The sequence below is a fragment of the Plecotus auritus genome (genome assembly GCF_963455305.1).
Source record: "Plecotus auritus genome assembly, chromosome: 1".
NCBI classification, from domain to species: domain Eukaryota; kingdom Metazoa; phylum Chordata; class Mammalia; order Chiroptera; family Vespertilionidae; genus Plecotus; species Plecotus auritus.
The window spans coordinates 83,488,992-83,508,278 of record NC_137770.1 but is presented as its reverse complement, the minus strand read 5'-3'; the positions used below and the strand labels follow the sequence as shown (position 1 = coordinate 83,508,278).

General features: G+C 42.2%; 1 gene segment (V, D, J or C); it reads right to left on the bottom strand.

Annotated features, from left to right (window-relative positions):
• Nucleotides 1-7,998: 7,998 nt before the first annotated feature.
• On the bottom strand, nucleotides 7,999-13,886 carry LOC308238188 (T cell receptor delta constant-like). The segment is given in 4 exons: nucleotides 13,823-13,886; nucleotides 9,089-9,367; nucleotides 8,438-8,503; nucleotides 7,999-8,111 (listed from the first exon to the last, which is right to left on the bottom strand).
• Nucleotides 13,887-19,287: the final 5,401 nt, after the last annotated feature.

The following is a 19,287-nucleotide window of genomic DNA, read 5'->3' as shown; positions in this document are numbered from 1 at the left end:
ACCTCTATCATGTCAGATAATCACCATTTCTTTTTTGTGGTGTGAACATTTAAGATCTCCCCTCTTAGCAACTTTCCAGTATATATACAGTAATATTAACTATAATCATCAGACTATACATTAGATCCCCAGAACTTGTTAATCATGTAACTGGAACTTTGTACTCATTTGACTAAAATCTCCCCATCCTCCTCACATCCCCCAATCACAGTCCTGGCAAACACCAATCTACTCTCTGTTTCTATGACAGAGCCTCACTCTTAGCCATGATTCGGAGCTGCTGTTCTGAGAGGTGCCCTTCCTAAAGGGATGCCTTTCAAGGTGTGTTGGGAGGACACCGTGTGGGGAGAGTCATGCTTCTGCCACCTGAAGGAGGTCTCAGTGTCTGAACCTTCCATGCGGAGCATTAGGGGAGGGTGTGTCCCTCTTTGTAAGGGTATCTGGAGCCCTCTTCTCCGTTCTCAGATGTAGTCAGATGTAATTGAGGTGGGACAGTCAGAAGAGGAATGGAAGTTTAATTTGAAAACTGTTATCACCCAGATTAGGCGGGAACACTTGGTTTTCTTATAAATATCAAGGCTGGGCAACACCTTTAGAACAGGGACAGTCACCAGGAGCCTGGGTGGGGACTGGCAGAGCCCATGGATGTCAGAGACCTGGAAGTTCTAAATGGCCTTTGCCAGCAGAAGGCTGGGTCCCTGTGGAGGGGACCCCTGCCTGTAGGCGGCAGTGCAAGCCTGGGCAGCAGTTGCTCCAGTGGGACAGCCCCTGTGGGAGGCGTTCATGCTGGGACTTCGGACTGCCTGGTGTTCACTTTCGGTATTCTCCATGCCTGAGGCTGCTGGGTAAAATACAACATGCCCAGTGAAATGTGGATTTCAGATAAACAAGGACTACCTTTTGAAAGTACAAATATGTCCCAAATATGACTACTTTTTGTTGTTCATTTGAAATGCAAACTTAACTGGGTGTCTTGCATTTTTATTGCTAAATCTGAAACCTTCTCCATGCCAATGGTGAGTTTTTAAGTAAACAAAGTTGCATTCTGTTGTTCCACAAATATATATTTATTGATTGTCAGTTATGTGGTAGACACAATGCTAGGGACTGGGGATATATCAGTGAAAAGATAAACAAGGTCTTTGCCCTCATGGAGCTAACATTATGGTGTGTGCATGTTGGGGGCTGGTGTGAGATGGGCAAAACAAGTAACAAATGTGAGAGAAAATAAGAAGGAGGTGTAATTGAGGGTGACTCTGGGTCAGTGGGGGTGACTTATTTACTTGGGGTGGGAAGGCCTCTTTGAGCTGAGGTTTGTGAAGAATTCAGACCAGAGTGTCAGGCAGCTAGAAGAGCGAGGCAGATAGAGGACCAGAAGGAAGGCCACAGCAGCTGAGGGGAGTAAGAGAGGGAGGAGAGGACGAGCCGGGAGGCTGGGCAGGAGGCAGGGATCAGACCATTTGCAGGGAATTACAGGCCCAGGAAAGGAGGTCCAGCTGGCATCATGATTTATTCCATAAATCCCTGGAAAAGAGGTTGCCCAGAGACAGAAGCAGAAGCAAAGGGACCAGTCAGTGGTCCTGACAAGGAATGATGGTGTCCAGGAGATGAGAAAAATGGATTGACTGGAGATATATAAGGTATCCCTAAAAATGTATACACACTTTGAATAATTATAAAGGCAGTGTTTACTAAAGTACATTTCATTTTCAAAATTGAACTATCAGCTGTTAAAGTATGTTTACAATTTTTGAGGACACCTTGGCAAAGAGGACAGAACTTACAGAATTGGGGGAAAGGGAGTCAAAGGGATTCCTAGAACCACTCCCAGTACACTCCTAGGTTTGGAGGAATGAATTAGTCAGTCTTCTATCTTTCAGGGCAGTGTTTCCCAACTGTTGTTATGTCCTGGCTTTTGCAGAAAGCAGCATTCGTATGGGATGTGGCTAGGAGAGCTGGCCGCAGGGACTTCAGCCCCCTCACCCCATGGGTCACACAGAGCTCTGTCTCAGCAAGCTTGTACCCACTTACGGCAGTGTGGCCATTGGGAAGCTCTGCTTTGGGGGAGAATTTTTCAGCTGGAGCCAAATGGGTGCTGCAAAGGGCCCAAGGAGAGAACTGCAGCAAGCCCTCCCAGGGTCAGGGCAGTCCTTAAGAAACAGAAGTAAAAGATTTCTAGAATTCAGAGCTGAGACAGATTTACTAGTTGAATTGACTTTGTCCATCCCTTTCAACCCTGTCTTTACATAGAAGAGTAAGGGACTTGTTTAAGGTACTCGTTCATTTATTCCATTTACCAAGTACAAGTGCGCACAGCTGTGTGAGGTGCCCCTCTACAGTGCTGCCATGGCCAGAGTGTGACCACACCCTGGCACCCCAGTCTGTGATCCGAGCATATGGAAATGGAGGGTAGCCCTGGCGGGTTTTGTTCCGTGGTTAGAGTGTTGGTCTGAGGACTGAAGGGTCATGAGCTTAATTCCCAGTCACGGGCAAGGGCAAGTACCTTGGTTGCAAGTACCCTGGAGGGGCGCATGCTAGGGGTTTGTGTGGGAGGCAACCAATCCATGTGACTCTCCCATTGATGGTCGATATTTCTCTCTCTCTCTCTCCCTCCTCCCTTCCTTCCACTCTCTCTAAAATTCAATGGAAAAAAATACCCTCGGATGAAGATTAAAAAGAAAAGAAAAAAACGGAGTGTAGGCCACTTTTATAGTAATTTGATATCTAAGCATGTGATTATTGGGCTTGCAGTTTCTATTTCTGTCTTTTTGAAAAAAGAAATTTCTTCTCTTTTTTTCTTTTCTTTTTTTTTTTTTTAACCAAAGTACTAGCTCAAGATGGATTGAGGACCAAAATAACAACAGCAACGCTTCCTTGGCTGGAAGCATTTGCGTCAGGGAGTAATTCAGTCACGTGACAGCCAGGGCTGCCTGTCTCCTCTCATTTCCTTCTGATCTCCTTCCTGTCAGAAGCCCTAAGATGGTCTCAGAGGTTTCAGGACCCCGTTTCATTCTATACCCTCTGCTCTGACACGAAAAGAAGATGATCTGTATTGTGGCCTTCAGCCTTTTGCTTTTCTGTAAGTACATTCACTTGTTGATGTTCCTCTTGTTCTGCCATCCCATTTCCCTTTCTTTGACTTTCAAAGGCTTGGCGTCTTTCTCTCTTACACTAGTTTTCCAGTTATTCTCTGCCTTTGACCTTTATCTCTGTGTCCTTCTCCTGCCTCTGCCCATTGAGTTCTCTCTGGGTGGGCTTGTGCTGGACCCAGTGGCTGGGGGTGCAGGACTTCACTATTCCTCGGTTCTTCTCTTCACAGACAAGGGCGTGCTGTGTAACCAAGTGACCCAGAACTCCCTGGACCAGACAGTGGCAAGTGGCAGTGAGGTGACACTGCTCTGTACTTATGACACCCAGTTCTTAAATCCATATTTATACTGGTACCGAAGAAGGCCAGATCATTCCTTTCAGTTTATCCTTTACAGGGATAACAATGTGGCCTATGACGCGGATTTTACTCAGGGTCGGTTTTCCGTGCAGCACAGTCACCCCCACCGAACCTTCCACTTGGTGATCTCCTCAGTGAAGACTGAAGACAGAGCCACTTACTACTGTGCCATGGACCCACCACGGTGATGCAGGTGCCCAGGAAGTCTGTGCACAAACCCAGCACAGCCTGCCTTTCGGAGCAGCTCACATTCTTGGACATGGCACTTCTTCCTAGTCACATGTGTCCCAACCTGGCCTTATAGGTGCCCTACCCTGTCTGCTGAATAATAAGATGCCTGTCCCATTCAGGGGAGCACGCTGGCTTCAGATGGAGCAGAGAATCTCCCATTTCTGACTCGGTGTCCCCTTGCTACCTGACCGCCTTCTGTAGGGAAAGGTGAACTGAATGTCTGAGGGATTGTCATCTTTGTGTTCCCAGCACCCAGGTCATGCCTGATAAAGAGTGGGCATGACAAGTATGTGCTGCGTGTGCTGTGAGGGTATCAGCATGATGCAGACGAAGGGCCAGTCTAAGGAGGGCCCATCAGAAGTGTCCTTATTTTAGTCTCCATCACTTATCCATTCTTGTGAACTGCTCTATTTTCTTTTTAAGAATAAAATTGGACTCAAAGTTATCTACTTAAACACATTTCCCCCAATTTACCATTTGTTCTGTGTCTTCTAGTGCAGCCATTTTATTTCTCCTGGATGCCTGTTGACACCTCCAGTTCACTTACTTCATTTGGGGAACATTTTTTTCGTTCACTGAAGAGCATTAAGATATTCCCAGAAACATGTCTGTGAATCCCAGAACTCTAGCTTGAAAGTCCCCGAGTTTGGAGCTCAGTGGTGTCTCCAGGGAAGAGAATGACCTTCGGGGAAACCAACTATGTGATGTCAAAATAGATACACCTTCAGCCTGGGCGTTGGTGTCCCCTTCCTCTACCTCCACTGAATTCTCTGCCATGACAACTATTAGAGTTACTATGTGTACTCTTAGAAATAGTGGAAGTCTCAGACATTGTTTTATAGGAAATACACCGAAGCCAAGAGAGATGAAGGGTGTTCCCAAGGTTGGATCGCTGGTTAACGATAGAGCCAGGGTGCTGTGCTGCCTCTCTAGGGCTCTCTCTTGCAGCTGCAGCCTAGGAGGCTTTACAGCTGATGATTTGGGCAGCAGTTTAGCTGGGCTTTAAAACAGACAAGTGAAGAGCAGTCACTGTAGAGAGGAAGGAAAAGAACAGAGTGAGGGAGCCAAAGGCCTTGGGCAAATGACTCAGCCTCTAGGGCATCTGTTCTGCTGCCTACTGAGTGCATAACAGTCTCCCTCAGGGCTCTCGTGATGCTGCCTGTGAAACTATAATTCACAGTGTGATGGCCCCAGATCTGAAGGCAGCCACAGCCCCATCTGGCTCCTGCCTTCAATCTTTTCTGAAGGCTCCTGTTGGTGGAAGAAATTCATGGTCCTGTGATGTGCTAGGATGCCTTTTTCTGGTGATCAAAGTGGGCCAGAGGGTGGCTCATTCATATGCTAAATAAAGGATAACACTATATTTAGACAATCTGGTCTAGCTGAAACTTCAAATCAACACCTAGCTCTTGCTTGGGGGATGCAGTGTGCTATTGTAGAGGAACTTGGGTGGCACTCTTGATAACTTGGTTCTGCTCCCAGTAATATCCTGCCTCACTGGATGACTTTTTGGAGGGGCATATATATATTTTTTCATTTGAAAAATGAAATGTGATATTTTGTTCTTAGTAACTTCAGAGAAACATTTTAATGTGACTCAAGGTAACAGATGTGATTGTTTTCTAAACAAGCATTCTTTACATATACAAGATGAAGTTGTGTGGAATCTTTTCATGGTTTTTACCTGGATGGAACTGGTTTATCCATTTAGATTGTCCTCACCCCATTGACTCAGAGTGCTACTGCCTCCTTTCTTTGATTTGGGCTATGAGGACATGATGTGGGAGTTTGCTGATGGTGATGGCAAGGGAGTTGCTGGCGAGGGGTGCTTTTTCACTTGTAACCTCATAAGCCACCACTTGACACCCACGTGGATGCTGAGGAAACCACAATACTGGGTTGCTGGGCTCTGCTACTTAAGTGCATGCACCTGGAAACAGCTGTGGCCTTGCTGAGTCAGGAGTAGCAGAGCTCATGGGCTATCCTGGGGACACTGTTGTTGTGAATTGCTGTAGCAGAAGCAGCATCAACAGGAAACCCAGGGCTGGGCCCCTGAGGCAGAAAGCCTGAAGGTTGGGGGCTCAGGAAGCTGGGGTTTGACATATAAGCTTAGCCTGATCAATAGTGAATTCATAGCGCCCTGTGGTAAATTTCTGCCTGTGGTGTCACAATAGGGTAAAGCCAGAGTTGAGGCATACACAATGTGCTTTAATAAATACAAGAGACAGATAAGAGAAGAATGGCAGAAAGCCATCTATTCCAAAGGCCCAGGCCAGAGTCAGTGTCCAGTGACCTCCAACTCTCCATGCAGAGATTGGCAGGCAAGAGATAGTAGATACATGGTTTCTACAGGGAAAATCTAGGGCTCTCATTCCTATCCCTCCCTCCAAAAATACCTACATAGTGAGCTGCTTGAAGGCAAGCCCTGTCTTATTCATCTTTGCACCCTCAGCACAGTGCATGGAATTTTAGAGGGAGTCAATTCATGTTTATTAAATCAATGAATAGAAAGAAGTGCACTTCCTCTGTCTTATTTTGATCTCTGTGAATGGCTTAGAGAGAATTTAGATGATATTAAAATACCTCCATTGTTAGGGAGTCAAATGTAATTTTGTTTGTAAAGTAGTAGAAAGAGCAAAAAGTGCTTTTGTGGACCAGATGCCAGTTTGGGGCTGATCTAGTGCTGGGTTGAGCAGAACCTTTCATGTTAAGGTAAAGGACACCTGCCTCCTTCCCCCCAGAATCTGCTTTCCTCTTGGAGAACAGAGCTGGGGACCTGTTGGCTCCTACTTTCTAGTCCTGAAGGCAAAGAAAGTAAAAGGAACAAGACACCATTTTCAAAGTGTATCAATTGTAGAAATAAAAAATGAGCCCTCTGTCCCTTTTATCTCTATATCCATTTATAAAGCAGCATATAAAGCACTCGGGACCATAACCCTACCCCCCAGGACTTTGTCTTTCCACCAGGCTGGAGGATGAGCTGGGTTTGTTGCCTTCAAAGAGAAACTTGTTTGGGAAGCAGCCATTTAAGCAAGGCTGGGGCGGGTTAACTTCAATCACTGAGAAGTCAGAAGCCTTAGAAGCACTTCTGTAGGCTTTGGTTTCTTTCAGGAAGTGTAGCTGTCTCCTGCCCGTCAGCCTGGAAGTGAAGGAAAGTTGTCAGAGTTGATTTAGAGTCATAGACTGTCAGTGCTGGAAGGAATCATAGTCATACATAGTCTGGGGATGGCCAGTATTGGTTGTGGCTGTACCACTGCAGTCATCACTAATCAATCATGGCTATTTCCCTTCTACACATGGCAATATTCATCTGTCACTATCAGTGTTGGCACAAATCATGAAACCCCATTTGCTCTTAGTCATTCTTAACTCTTAGTTTTACAGATGCAAAAACCCAGGCTGAGAGAAATGAAGCAATCTGGCTAAGGTAACGTAGTGAGCTAGTGACAAAGTCAGGACTAAAACTCATATTTCTGACTCTTAGTGTACTACTCTTTTCATACAGTCATATGGTCTGTGTCCTTGCGGCTGTTGGTAAAACAGTCAGCTATTCAGGAATGACTGGGTATGCTTGCAGGCTGAGTAGGATCAGTCAAACACTCTAAGTCTAGGGTTGTTCCTAGATCAGGAGCTGGGACTGAAGAGTATTTGAGGGTATTGGAGAAGCAGCTTTATAGGAAAACCTAGGCTCTGGTTTGAATTTCATATCTAAGTTTACCTGAAGAGGGAATGCAAGTGATGTCTGGTAAATAATTACTATCTCAGCCTCGACTTAGTATGCATCCTGAGTAGCTAGTAGTGGGCTATTCATGATTAATGGGGGTATAGGCTCACCTCAGTGATGGGCAGGTCTACACATCTGAGTCCTATGATTAAGGATTGGGAGCTGGCATACCCTTTGTCTGGGCAAAGACAGATTCTGCTCCCCCTGAATATTCTTTAGGTAAGGCTTTACTGATGGCTTTGTAAGTCACCAATGGTCCCATGGCCAGATAACAAAAATAGTCAAGTGAAGAAGACCAATTCTCCTTATTCAGCTCCAATTTTTTAGCTCCTGAATTGGAGGTGTGGGTTATTGACTGGTATTACATTATGCTACACAATGGGTTTGAGTCTGGCTTGAAATAAAGGGTAACAGGAAGTGGGGTATTGTTATGCTGAGCATCTGAGGTAACTCCCCTCATTAGTTTGAAATATGTGTCTATGTATTTTTCCCTTTCCAATGCTTCTTGGTCTCTTAACAATTTCTAAACCGCAATTCTCCCCATGTGCAGCATAGTTCGGGTGGAGGTAGGAGTAAGAAGCAGCTAATTCTTACCTTAACAGAAAAATAACTTGGCAGTCAAGAGAAAATTGACAGCAACCATCTTGGCAAACAGCATTCGGAGCCCCAGCACTGTGAGGGACATCATGTTCACCTTCTCGGCATGAACTGTGGTTGAATAAGAGTGAAGATGGCGGCTACCTCGAGAGAATAAATTCCCTTCCAGGAATTGGGCCCACAACATTGACACCAGCCTGCCCCAAATCACCATTATTCTTCCTGGTCTGCAAGCTCAGCTTGGTGCCTCAGTGACCACAGGCTGCTGCTTACACCCAGCTCGGCAAGCTTTGGAAACCCAACCTCTGCCGGGAGAGTCAGAGGGAACCAACTGGGCTCAAGTATGGTTTTTTAATTCTTTTGAAATCTTGTGATTTTTGGCCCCAGAGTTTGCTTTACCCCTCAGTTGTGAAGCTGGTCCTTTGATTTCAACGAACCTTTGGGTTTATTGCAGATCTCTGAAGTTTGCTGTATGTTTTCAGTTTCCATTGGTTTTAGATTATCTGGAACAAACAGAAGTGGTCAGCCTTACATTGGCAACCAAGAGGTTCAAAGGATTTTAGGTTTTAAAACTGGAGAAGATTTTAAGGAAGTTAACTGAGGACCAGAGGTGAGTCTTGGTTAAGGTCATACAGCTATTTGCACAGCCAACATACCTACCAGTTAGTGCTTGCTATCATTACACCATGAGGCCAATATCCAGGCATGCCTCTAATTTGTAGGAAGAACTAGGATTCTTAACCCATGAGAGGCTGGGCTGCCTTTTGTCTTGGCCTTCACACTAGATTAGACTTCACTTGGATTTTTAACTCCAGAGTCTAGTAGTAGGATAATCATTAGTATAAAGGAGACAGTTGTTGGTGAAGAAGAGAGATGGGGATGAAACAGATGAATTTTATCTTAGATTCCAACTCAGAAATGGAGAAAGTTCAATTTCCCAGCCAATGACAAGGTATAGTTGGGCCTATGTCTTGTTTCTAACATGACACCATGTTGCGAGCCATCTGTCAAGAGTTTACATTTCCAACTTCCCTTCCCCCAACTTTTCTTCTCCACAATCCTAGTCCCCAAGGCCAGATATGACATACCTGAAGAATTTGCCATCTTTTCAAATTCAGTGGAGTACCAGGTTTCATTGTTGTGTTGAACTGAACATGTCACTGAATTAGAATCTTCATACTGACCAAGCTTGACAGCACTGTACTTCCCACTGGGAGAGACGACGATAGCAGGGTCAAATTCTATTATTTTCTTGGATGACTGGAGATTTATATTTACATTCTTGGGGTAGAAATCCTTCACCAGACAAGCAACATTGGTCCCATTTTTCATGATGAAAACAGATGGTTTGGCAGGAGGCTGACTTTCTGCAAATATAATCAATTTATTTCATGAGATGATTATCCACAATGTTTTAGAGTTTGCCTCAATATCCCTGGTGCCAAACACTACAACCCACACTTCCCTTCATCCTGTTAGTAACCTGGGCTTGTTAACACTTCCATGAAAGAATGGCCAAGGGGAGTAGAAATGAAAGTCAGTCAGTTTAAATTCAAGTTAGGAGCTGCTAAGAGATATGGCTAACTATGAAATAAAGCATTGTGAGGGACATCATGGTTGAATAAGAGTGAAGGTGGCGGCTTGATGGTGAACATGATGTCCCTCACAGATATGGAGCAGAGATGGAAAATAACAACTACAAAAAATTTCTGGATTTTCTGAGTTTCAATTATCTATCCTTAGTTAATCAATCCGCTGGACAATCAAGGTCAGGTTGACTACCTGTCCACATCAATTGGTTTATTGTAAATGCATGGGCCTTTGGAGGGAAATCAGGGCAGGTGCTCATGCTTTGCATTATGTCAATTAAAGAATCAAGGGTATGAGAAGGATTACATAACTGGTTCAAACACTCTGAGGATGGTAGTGTTGGGATCACTTCAGGGTATCACCTCCATTTTATGGACTGGAAGGAATCTGCTGAAGTTAAATGATACATCTCTCTGTCTTTAGGTGAATACTTATTCTTTTGTAAGAGTCTACCCTATAATTTCCTTTTAGTCTTTAATAAAAGAATAACAACTATCATTGTCAGGAAGTTCTCATAGATATAAAATCAGTTGAAGTCCATTGTTCTTGTTTTATTCTAAGTGGAGCTCTGGAATGTTGGTCCCAATAATTTTTCTCCTGTCATGCCTCACCTTGATTTACCATCTGTCTGCTACTTCGTATTTGCATCTTTTATCCCCCTTAAAACCAAAAGTCTTGAAGCTTTGAGGGTGGTAGTGAAGATTCTTTTGCATTGTGCCTTACTGAAGTTTCTGAATTGTGATACATTTTGTGTCTATTGAGACTTAAGCTCTTAGGCTATCTTAAAGTAAATGCTAAGGAAAGAGCTCTGCAAACGCTTGAAATAAAAAAAGACATCCAACCTCTGAATGGTGATCTGGATAGATGTACCAGTAATAATGTGGATTTTTCTTCAATAGATGGAGTTACATATATGTTGATATATATGCGATTTGATATGTTGCTATTTTGTTGTATTGACAACAAGTTTCAAAACTTCATATGTCAAATTTTCTGAATGTGTTAACATCATAGATATTTTTATGCTTAAAAATGTCAAATTTTGTGTCAAGAAAAGAGCATTTGCAGGATGTTTTAATTCATTACTTTATTTTGAAGAAAAGTGCTGCCGAAAGTTATCGTATACTTTGGGAAGCTTATGGTGAACATGCTCCATCTCAAGATACTTGTGAACACTGGTTTAAATGCTTTAAAAGTGATGATTTCAATGTGAAAGACAAAGAACATCCAGGTCAACCAAAAAAATTTGAAGACCAACAATTACAAACATTATTGGATGAAAATGCATGTCAAACTCAAAAACAACTTGCCAAAAGATTAAACGTTGCCCAGCAAACAATTTCTGATCATTTACAAACAATAGGAAAGATTTTAAAGGAAAGAAAATGGATGCCACATCAACTGAACAAAAGACAAATGGAAAACTGAAAAGTCATCAGTAAAATGTTGCTTCAACGGCACCAAAGAAAGTATTTTTTGCATCAAATTGTGATTGGCAATGGAAAGTGGATTTATTTTGAGAATCCCAAATGCACAAAATCATGGGTTGATCCAGGTCAACCATCAACATCGACTGCAAAGCCAAATCACTTGGGAAAGAAGACAAAATGCTCTGTGTTTGGTGGGATCAGGAAGATGTGGTGTATTATGAGCTTCTAAAACCAGGTGAAACCATTAATACTGATCGCTACCGACAACAAATAATCAATCTGAACCACACTTTGAAACGACCAGAATGTGCCAGAAGAAACGGCAAAGTAATTTTGCTTCATGATGACACACCATCACACACTTCAAAACCACTTAAAGACACGTTAAAAGATCTTGCCTGGGAAGTATTAACACCCACTTATTCACCAGACCTTGCTCCTTCAGATTACCACTTGTTTGATTGATGGCACACGCACTTTCTGAGCAGCACTTCAAAACGTACCAAGAAGTGGAAAAGTGGGTCTCTGAATGGTTTGTCTCAAAACAAGAAAAGTTCTATTGGGATGGTATCCTCAAATTACCTGAAAGATGGGGGAAATGTGTAGCTAGCAATGGACATTACTTTGAATAAAACACTTTTGATGTTTCTCTTGAATTTATTGTGTTTTCTTTGATTACAAAATCCACATTATTAACTGGTACACCTAAGCTTAACTGCTGATTTTCAATGTTACTAGCTTGTGTGAATATGGACCTTAGTATTCAAAACTTAGTTGAGTTTGGCTTCTTAGTATCAAACTAAATAATGTTGAATTCAGTGTACTTTTATTTACTATGGTCTATAATCAAGACATAAGGTATTGCTAAACAAAAATCTTGGTAATGAGTGTGTATATGGAATAATTTTTCTAGTGTTCTTATCTATCCTGACTCTGGATTTGGGTTTCAGCTGTGAAGCTCACGGTAGCAGAGCTATAACCGAATCAATCAGTTATATCTGGTTTAGATGGAGTGGTTGCTTGTCAGGAAGTTCCTGCTGATCACCATTTTATAAATGGATCATGGCTGATCAGGGTTTCCCTAGACTAGAGAATCAGCTATTCAGAGAATTCTCCCTCCCCCCACCTCTTCTGCTGGAAAGCTCAGCTAAAAGACTGGATTCTATTACAGTCACACTCAGGGCAGGAAACTCATTCCTAAGAATCTAGTTTCTTATATTTTTTGGCATTAACTCTAGACAAGAGAGGGATTGGGGATTTTTCAAAGGGCTCTCCTGGAAAATGCTTTCAACCTACGTGAGAACCCAAGCCACTGATAACAGACACTGATAACCCGAGCAGTAACGGCTTAGAAACCACATGCTCTGCTTATTCTCCTCCCTTCAGAACTGTGACATTTCTTGCTCACTTATACTGACTTTGGTTTGAGATATATTCTAGTTGATTTTCAAGGGAGTTATGAGTTACAGAAAAAGGAAACCCGTCTATTAAAAAACAGAAACAAAAAAACTCTATCTCCTTGGCCACTTAAATTTATCATCTGATCCTAGTCTGGTTTAGTTGGCTAATTAAGGTTTGCTTGGGATTTAAAAATCTATGTTCAAAGGCAGTTGTCAATGATCACTTTGGGTTAGAGAGACCTGGTATGAATAATTGGAGCAATGTAATATAGCTGGCAACACAGGTGTCTGAAGAAGTTCATCCACTTTTAATATTGAGCTCTGAATCTGTTAGTCAGCATTTCAGATAGAGCACAGTATATTGATTTGGTAAAACAGTTCTCAGATGCATACTCAGTCAGGGTCTATTAAAAAAATTGTTTGAAAGTGTTTTATCTAACCCATTCCTTGGTATCATGGTAACCAAAGAAAAGGCTATTTGATTGGGTTGAACTTTTTAAAAAAATAGAACGCATTAAATATAGTTGCCATATGTGACCTGGTCTATTCTTATATTTAAACCAAAATCTTGAAATTGTTTAAAATTTGTCTAAAACTTATAGACTTAATTAATTGTTTATCTTTTGAGAATATCCAGTTTTTCCTCTTGGTTCACAAATACTATTACATTTCAACATGTGTTTCAAAGTGTTATTTGTTTGGGTAATTGTTATCTTATTTTCAGACTTTCTCTTTTTATGAGTTCTAGTCCAATGCTAAGGTTATGTGCTGGTAAACAATATGAAAAGAAGTGTATACTGTTCCTAAAACAGTCTTTCTAAATTTTGAACTTAGAAATCATTTAGGATTTATATTCACATAGAAAGTCCTACTGGCTCCCTAAAAATTGCAACATCTATAACAATGTCACAATTTCAAGGCTCTCTGCCAGCATGAGAGTGAACTTGAGCACTAGAATATCAGTTTGCTTTAACTGATTATTCTCACCAGGTTCAACACATTTGTCCTACATCTTCCAAGATGCAGGACATTTGTTTTCAGGTTGTAATGAGGCAGGCACACGAGTCAGATTAACCAAAGGGATGTGTGTAAGGATAAACTTCCTGGAGAATTTGGGCCCACGTTCTGCCTCTCCTACACCCAGCTGCTCCAACTGTTAGTATAATTCTTCTAGATTTCTTTGTGCTTTCTGAGCTGCTCTGAAGATTTTAGAAATAAGTGGGAGCTATGGTTTTAACATATGTTTCTAAAGAATAAAAGCAGTTATAGAGTGACTCAGCCTAATGTCTCCATTCTGGCCCATTTCACATGTCCTAGGTATACTTTCTCAAGTAATGCAAATTGCTTGGCAGCCCCAGTCCCTCAATTTATCCCCAGAAATACAAGGGGAAAATCAACTCACGGGGTTCCACGAAGAGTTGGGTGCCAGCTCCAAAAAACATCTGTCGGGTGTCCCAGGAGCACATTGCGATGCTGCCTCACAGGTAACCAGCCCGGGGCTGGCCCTGGGGCCTGGGCTAGAACATCTGCATCCTGCCTTCCCAGCCTGCACCCAGCCAAGAGACCCCCACAGCTCAGAGAACTACAAAGCTGCCCTTGATGAGCCCAGGGGGCCATGTGCACAGAGTCTCAGTTTTCTTTGAGGCTAATAATAGTTGAACTGCTGGATAAGGATGTGAACATGAAATCCCACCTGAGAAACACTGGGATAGGAGAATGCTGAAAGAGAGCAAGACAAGGGGGTGACAGGTGACCGATAGCTGCCTTCAAGATGGAAATGTACTCCTGGTTTATGGGGAGCTCTGTCTAAGAAAAACACAATAGCTTGGGAGTATGGATGGGGCATTGAATGTTGACATTTCTTATAATGAATGTTAGAACGTGGAATGTTAGACACAAGTCTTGTTCTCATATTCTGGCTCCCTTCTCTTGGGTCACAAATGCTGCCTTTTTTATTAGAAACCTAATTTCTCCCCTATCACTCACACTGAGTCTCACAATAAGAACAGATTTGCTTTCTAATTCCCTGAACCCAGGGAAAGGCTTTCGAAGGACCTGAGGGTTGAACAAGAAATTGGCAGCTGCCAGAGGAGGCCAGTGGTACTGCCTGTTATGAATGCAGGTCGAAGAAACCTGTGCTTGCTCTGCATTGCCTGTTTTTGTTTTATAATGTCTCCTGACCCTGGGTCCAGATACAAGCTTCAGGAGGATATAGTAAGCATGTGAAAATGAACTTAAACACCCTATGGATTTCTCCATCTCATCACCAAAAATCAAGCGTCTCAGGCTAGAGCCAAAGGGGCTAACAGTTGTATAGGTCCATTATTTGCTGTCAAAATTTTAAGGATTGGGGATTTGATTTGAAATTCCTACTCTCCCCACCTGAGCTTCACATCTCATGTTACACTCCATCACTGCTACAAGGGAAAACCAGAGAAGTAAATAGAGTATCATTAGAGAGCATGGTCAGCGTCTTGGCAGAGGGGTTAAGTATCAGTTTCATCTCTTATTTTCTAAAACTCCCAAAGGTGCAGCCTCAGATATTTGATTTGAACAGTGCAGGTAATTCTGAATTTCAAATGGAAATGATTTTTCCCCCCAATTTTCACCCAAGTATATTTTCCCATTGATTTTTAGAGAGAGTGGAAGGGAGGGGGAGGGATACACACACACAAACACACACACACACACACACACACACACACACACACACAGAGAGAGAGAGAGAGAGAGAGAGAGAGAGAGAGAGAGAGAGAGAGAGAGAGAGACATCAATGTGAGAGAGACATTTGCCTCCCACATGAGCCCTGACCAGAGTCAGGGATTAAGCCTACAATTGAGGCATGTGCCCTTGGCCAGAATCGAAACTGGGACCCTTCAGTCCACAGGCTGATGCTTATTCACAGAGCCAAACCTGCTAGGGCTCAAGTGGAAATGATTTAAAGGGAAAATTAAACATAATACTTTTTACTCAGATGCAATTGACCAACATCAATCAGACTGCAATCAGCTACAACATAATTCTGTATCTGTCCTTTTCATTCCTCTAGAAGACTCTCTCCCCTCAAAGGTAAGACAATTCAGCAAATTCCACTATTTCCCTGGAAGCAACAGGCAATCAAGAACCCCTGGAATTTATATTACCCTCTGAAAGGCACAGATGTTGTCGACACTACCAGTTGCTTTCTGGACTGTCAGCCTCGCCACATTCATGTGCCTTTTCCCACTTCTTTACTTTCTCTGAAATGAAAAATAAAACCTAACAACATCTAACCATGTAAGGGGTAACATCATCCCTATTGGACTTGGCATTTTGTGAAACTTTTGAAAGACCATTGTTTTCTGGACTGGTCCCAGTGTCTGACTGTTGGGCAGCTGCCCCAACAACCTCTATTGTCTTGAAGTTGTTGGCTGTGTTTCTATATTGGATGTAGGCTCCTGAACCCTGTGCAGAGTCCTCAGATTCAGGGCTAACAGGGAGGTGAGCACATTAATGCTCTCAGCAGACCCAGGCTCATATAGGACCTTGTAGATCATTCAGTTTGAAACAGCCATGTTGATTAAATGTAAATTCTCAGCAAAAAGAGACAAAGGCAAGATTGGCTTTTGTCCTTTGAGGGAGAGAAAACTCTCCTGATTTAACTCCTTTGATAATCTTTTTCTAATTCTCCCTTTTCTTACACCATGGCCTTTTCCTCATGAACATTGAAGAGACTCTCCTCATCTAGGGCTTGCCTTTTCTCTGGTCCCAGTCCTTAATCAGGGGGCCAGACTAAGGGCTTTTGTTGGGCAGCTGTAGAGGACTATGAACACTAACCCTTAGAACAGTTCCTAAGCATACGTAAAATATTTTCATGAGAAAAACCTAGTGAATTTGTCTTCAAATTTTACCCCAACTGTTTGCAACAACAACAATAAACCTCAATTTAGAACCTCCTAACATCCCAAGAAGCACCATTCATTTGTGACTATGCCACAACTCCAAGGAATAAATAGACTGAAATAAAATGTGTAACTTACTTGTTTCCACGATGAGTTGAGTGCCCCTTCCAAAGATGAGTTGTGCTGTGGAAGCACTACTTCAGGTGTCATTACAAAAAACCTTGCTACCTATTTGCCCCCGTCTAGTCCATCTGTTAGGAAGGGGTGGGTGGAGCAGAACAAGTGTAGCTGGAGACACAGAACTTTGCAAGGGTTTCTGAGATCTAAGCATTGCATTTTGGCAGCTTGTTTGATGTGAGTTGTCTTCTGAGTGTTAACATTTAGGGAAATCTCTAAGTTTTCTATTATTATCTTCTCAACATGTCATCTCTTACTTTCAGATCTTGCTTAGAAGTCTGGCAGTGATGCAAAGTAAACTAAAAAGGATCACCTTTTCACAGGGAGAAAGTAATTATTTAGGTTTTTCTGAGAATTGCCAAATGGCTATTTTCAGCTGAAACATAACTTTAAGGCGTAAGTAAATCACAAAAAACTATGCCTCAGTTAGAAATGGGAGGACATGCTGGTGGGATCAAAAGCCATTGATGTAAAAGACTTGGAGTCTGTCAAAAGGATCATCATAATAATAGATGATTAGCATTTGTCTAAGTATTTACTACTTATAAACAGCTTGTGCTTACACTACCTCCACAAACATTATTGTCATCGACTCCATGAGGTGATATTATTAGGCCCATCTTAGAGTGAAGTCACTGAAGCTAAAAGCGGTTAAGATAGTCAGTGGCTGAGCTGGTCCTCACTTTCAGGTCTCCAGAGTTCAGTTTCCAGCCATTGAACCAGAGTAATCAATAATAGGATTGAAAGGAGCCCCAGTGATTATTTATCAAAACCTCTGTGGTCACATAAGGGCTAATTAATGGATGCATAGGGCGAGTTTTGACTCCTTTTCCAGTGCCTTTAAAAAATTATAGCACAGAATTCCCACTGGAATTTATACCATTGGACTTCCTTGTTTTTCCTCTAAATTGTCCCTAAGAATTGGTCTGGATGATAATCAGGATCATAGTGTGCTAAAGCTGGAAGACACCTTGGAAATTATTTGGTCTAGCTAGAGGGAAACTAGAGTTCAGTGAAGTTAAGTCACAGAGCTTGTCAGCCAAAGAGAAGGATTAGCAGTTTGTCTTAGAATTCTTGTTCTAACATGCTCATCACTACGCCTCACATTTACTAGATGTACTGTAGTACAGGTCTGGTTATGTTCTAGATCTGTAAATGGCAAAGGTTTGAGTATTAAGTAAGTTGGTTCTCTAAAGTTAGTTAAGTAGAGGGAAGACAAAGATTCCCCAGGAAGGATAGTGGATGAAGAAGATCCACTGTGGCACACACCCCCATCCTGGATTTTATCAGAAACACATCCCTTGCTAAATTACATGCTGGAAGGATTTCTCAACATCCTAAAAAGTATTTCCCAAGCTGGTAACATGGGAAAATATCTAACAAAGATAATTACCAAATATAGTGGTCATAGTAAGGAAAAAAAGTCAGTCACTTACGTGGTTGTACTTTCAAATAGGTTCCTTTGCCAAAGATCAGTTCTCACAGCTGATAAACCTAAGCTAAAAACTGCCTCACTTTCCCATATGTCAACTCTGGCCCCACTTGCCAAGTCATGTGGTAGACACTGGGTGGGATTTTCTATCTCTTCTGGCTTAACTTTTTTTAAAAAAAATATTCTTATTGAAATTATTCTTATTGGCTTAACTTCTTTTCTCCTATGTCTTGGAGGCTGTCCTTCAGGACAAAACAGAAGGTGATTATTGTGTCAAATAGAAATCTAAGCTTTTGCCATGTTTCATTGCAAATCTGTGCTCTGAAGGGGAGAGACTAGAAAGGAGTTTTTTAGTTTGATCAGGAGGAAAGAAAGGTGGCACATTGGCCATAGAGTTGTGGTTCTCAATCTTTGGGCTATACTTAGGTGGGGCCAACATCTAGTGAGTTATGCACCCCATTCATTTCTACCTTTTAGGGGAATTCCATTTTGTATTCAGCCAGAGCTTTGCATCACTGCCAAGCATTGTGCAGCAGCCAGACTTCTTAGCATAAAGTAGAATTAGAGTTTTCAGTAAATTTTAATAACATATTCATGAATATAAAATTTCAGCAAGCTTTAATAACATACTCACACTTAAAAGTGACAGTTAAATTAACCTCTGTCATATATAAGTGAGTCTATGAGATTGCCTGTATGTCCCTCTAAAACCAGGGAAAGAATATGCATTTTGAGATCAGTTTACAGCCCATAAAGGACTGCAGATCATACTTTGAGAATCACCACAATGGAGAGTGGTTCTCAGCTGTGGTGAAAAAGAAAGATGTCAGAAAACCTGAAATCTAGTTAGACTCTGTCCCTTACTTAGTGTAATTTGGCCAAGTTCCTTAAGTTCACTGAGCTTCATTTGCCTTCTTTATAAAACAAGGGTGATATCTTCTGTATTGGGAGGCTGTAAGATTAAGTGAAAGGGTGTATAGAAAGCATTCGCTAAACTAGAAAGCCTAGGTGTAATTAGAATGTGTATTAGGGTTAGATGCAGAGAATACGTTTTACCTGAAGGATGTGATTTCACTAAGCACAGAGCTCTCCAGGGGCAGTACTGTAGGGCAAGGTTCCTGAGAGAGGACAGAATCCTCATTTTTGGTGTTTGAGATGAGAGTGTCCATTTCTTAGGGCTGTGGGTGAGGACTGGAATCCAGGTTTCTGTCTCCCTTGGTCTTCCTCTAGGTCAGGTGTGACCTCTATTCCATTCTCTAATCCAAAAGCCAAACTCCTTACGGTAGTCTACAAGCCACCCTCTCCCTACTTCCATTACCAACTTGACCTCCTTTCAAATCCTCTCCCTGTTACTCACTTTCCTCCAGTCACACAGGC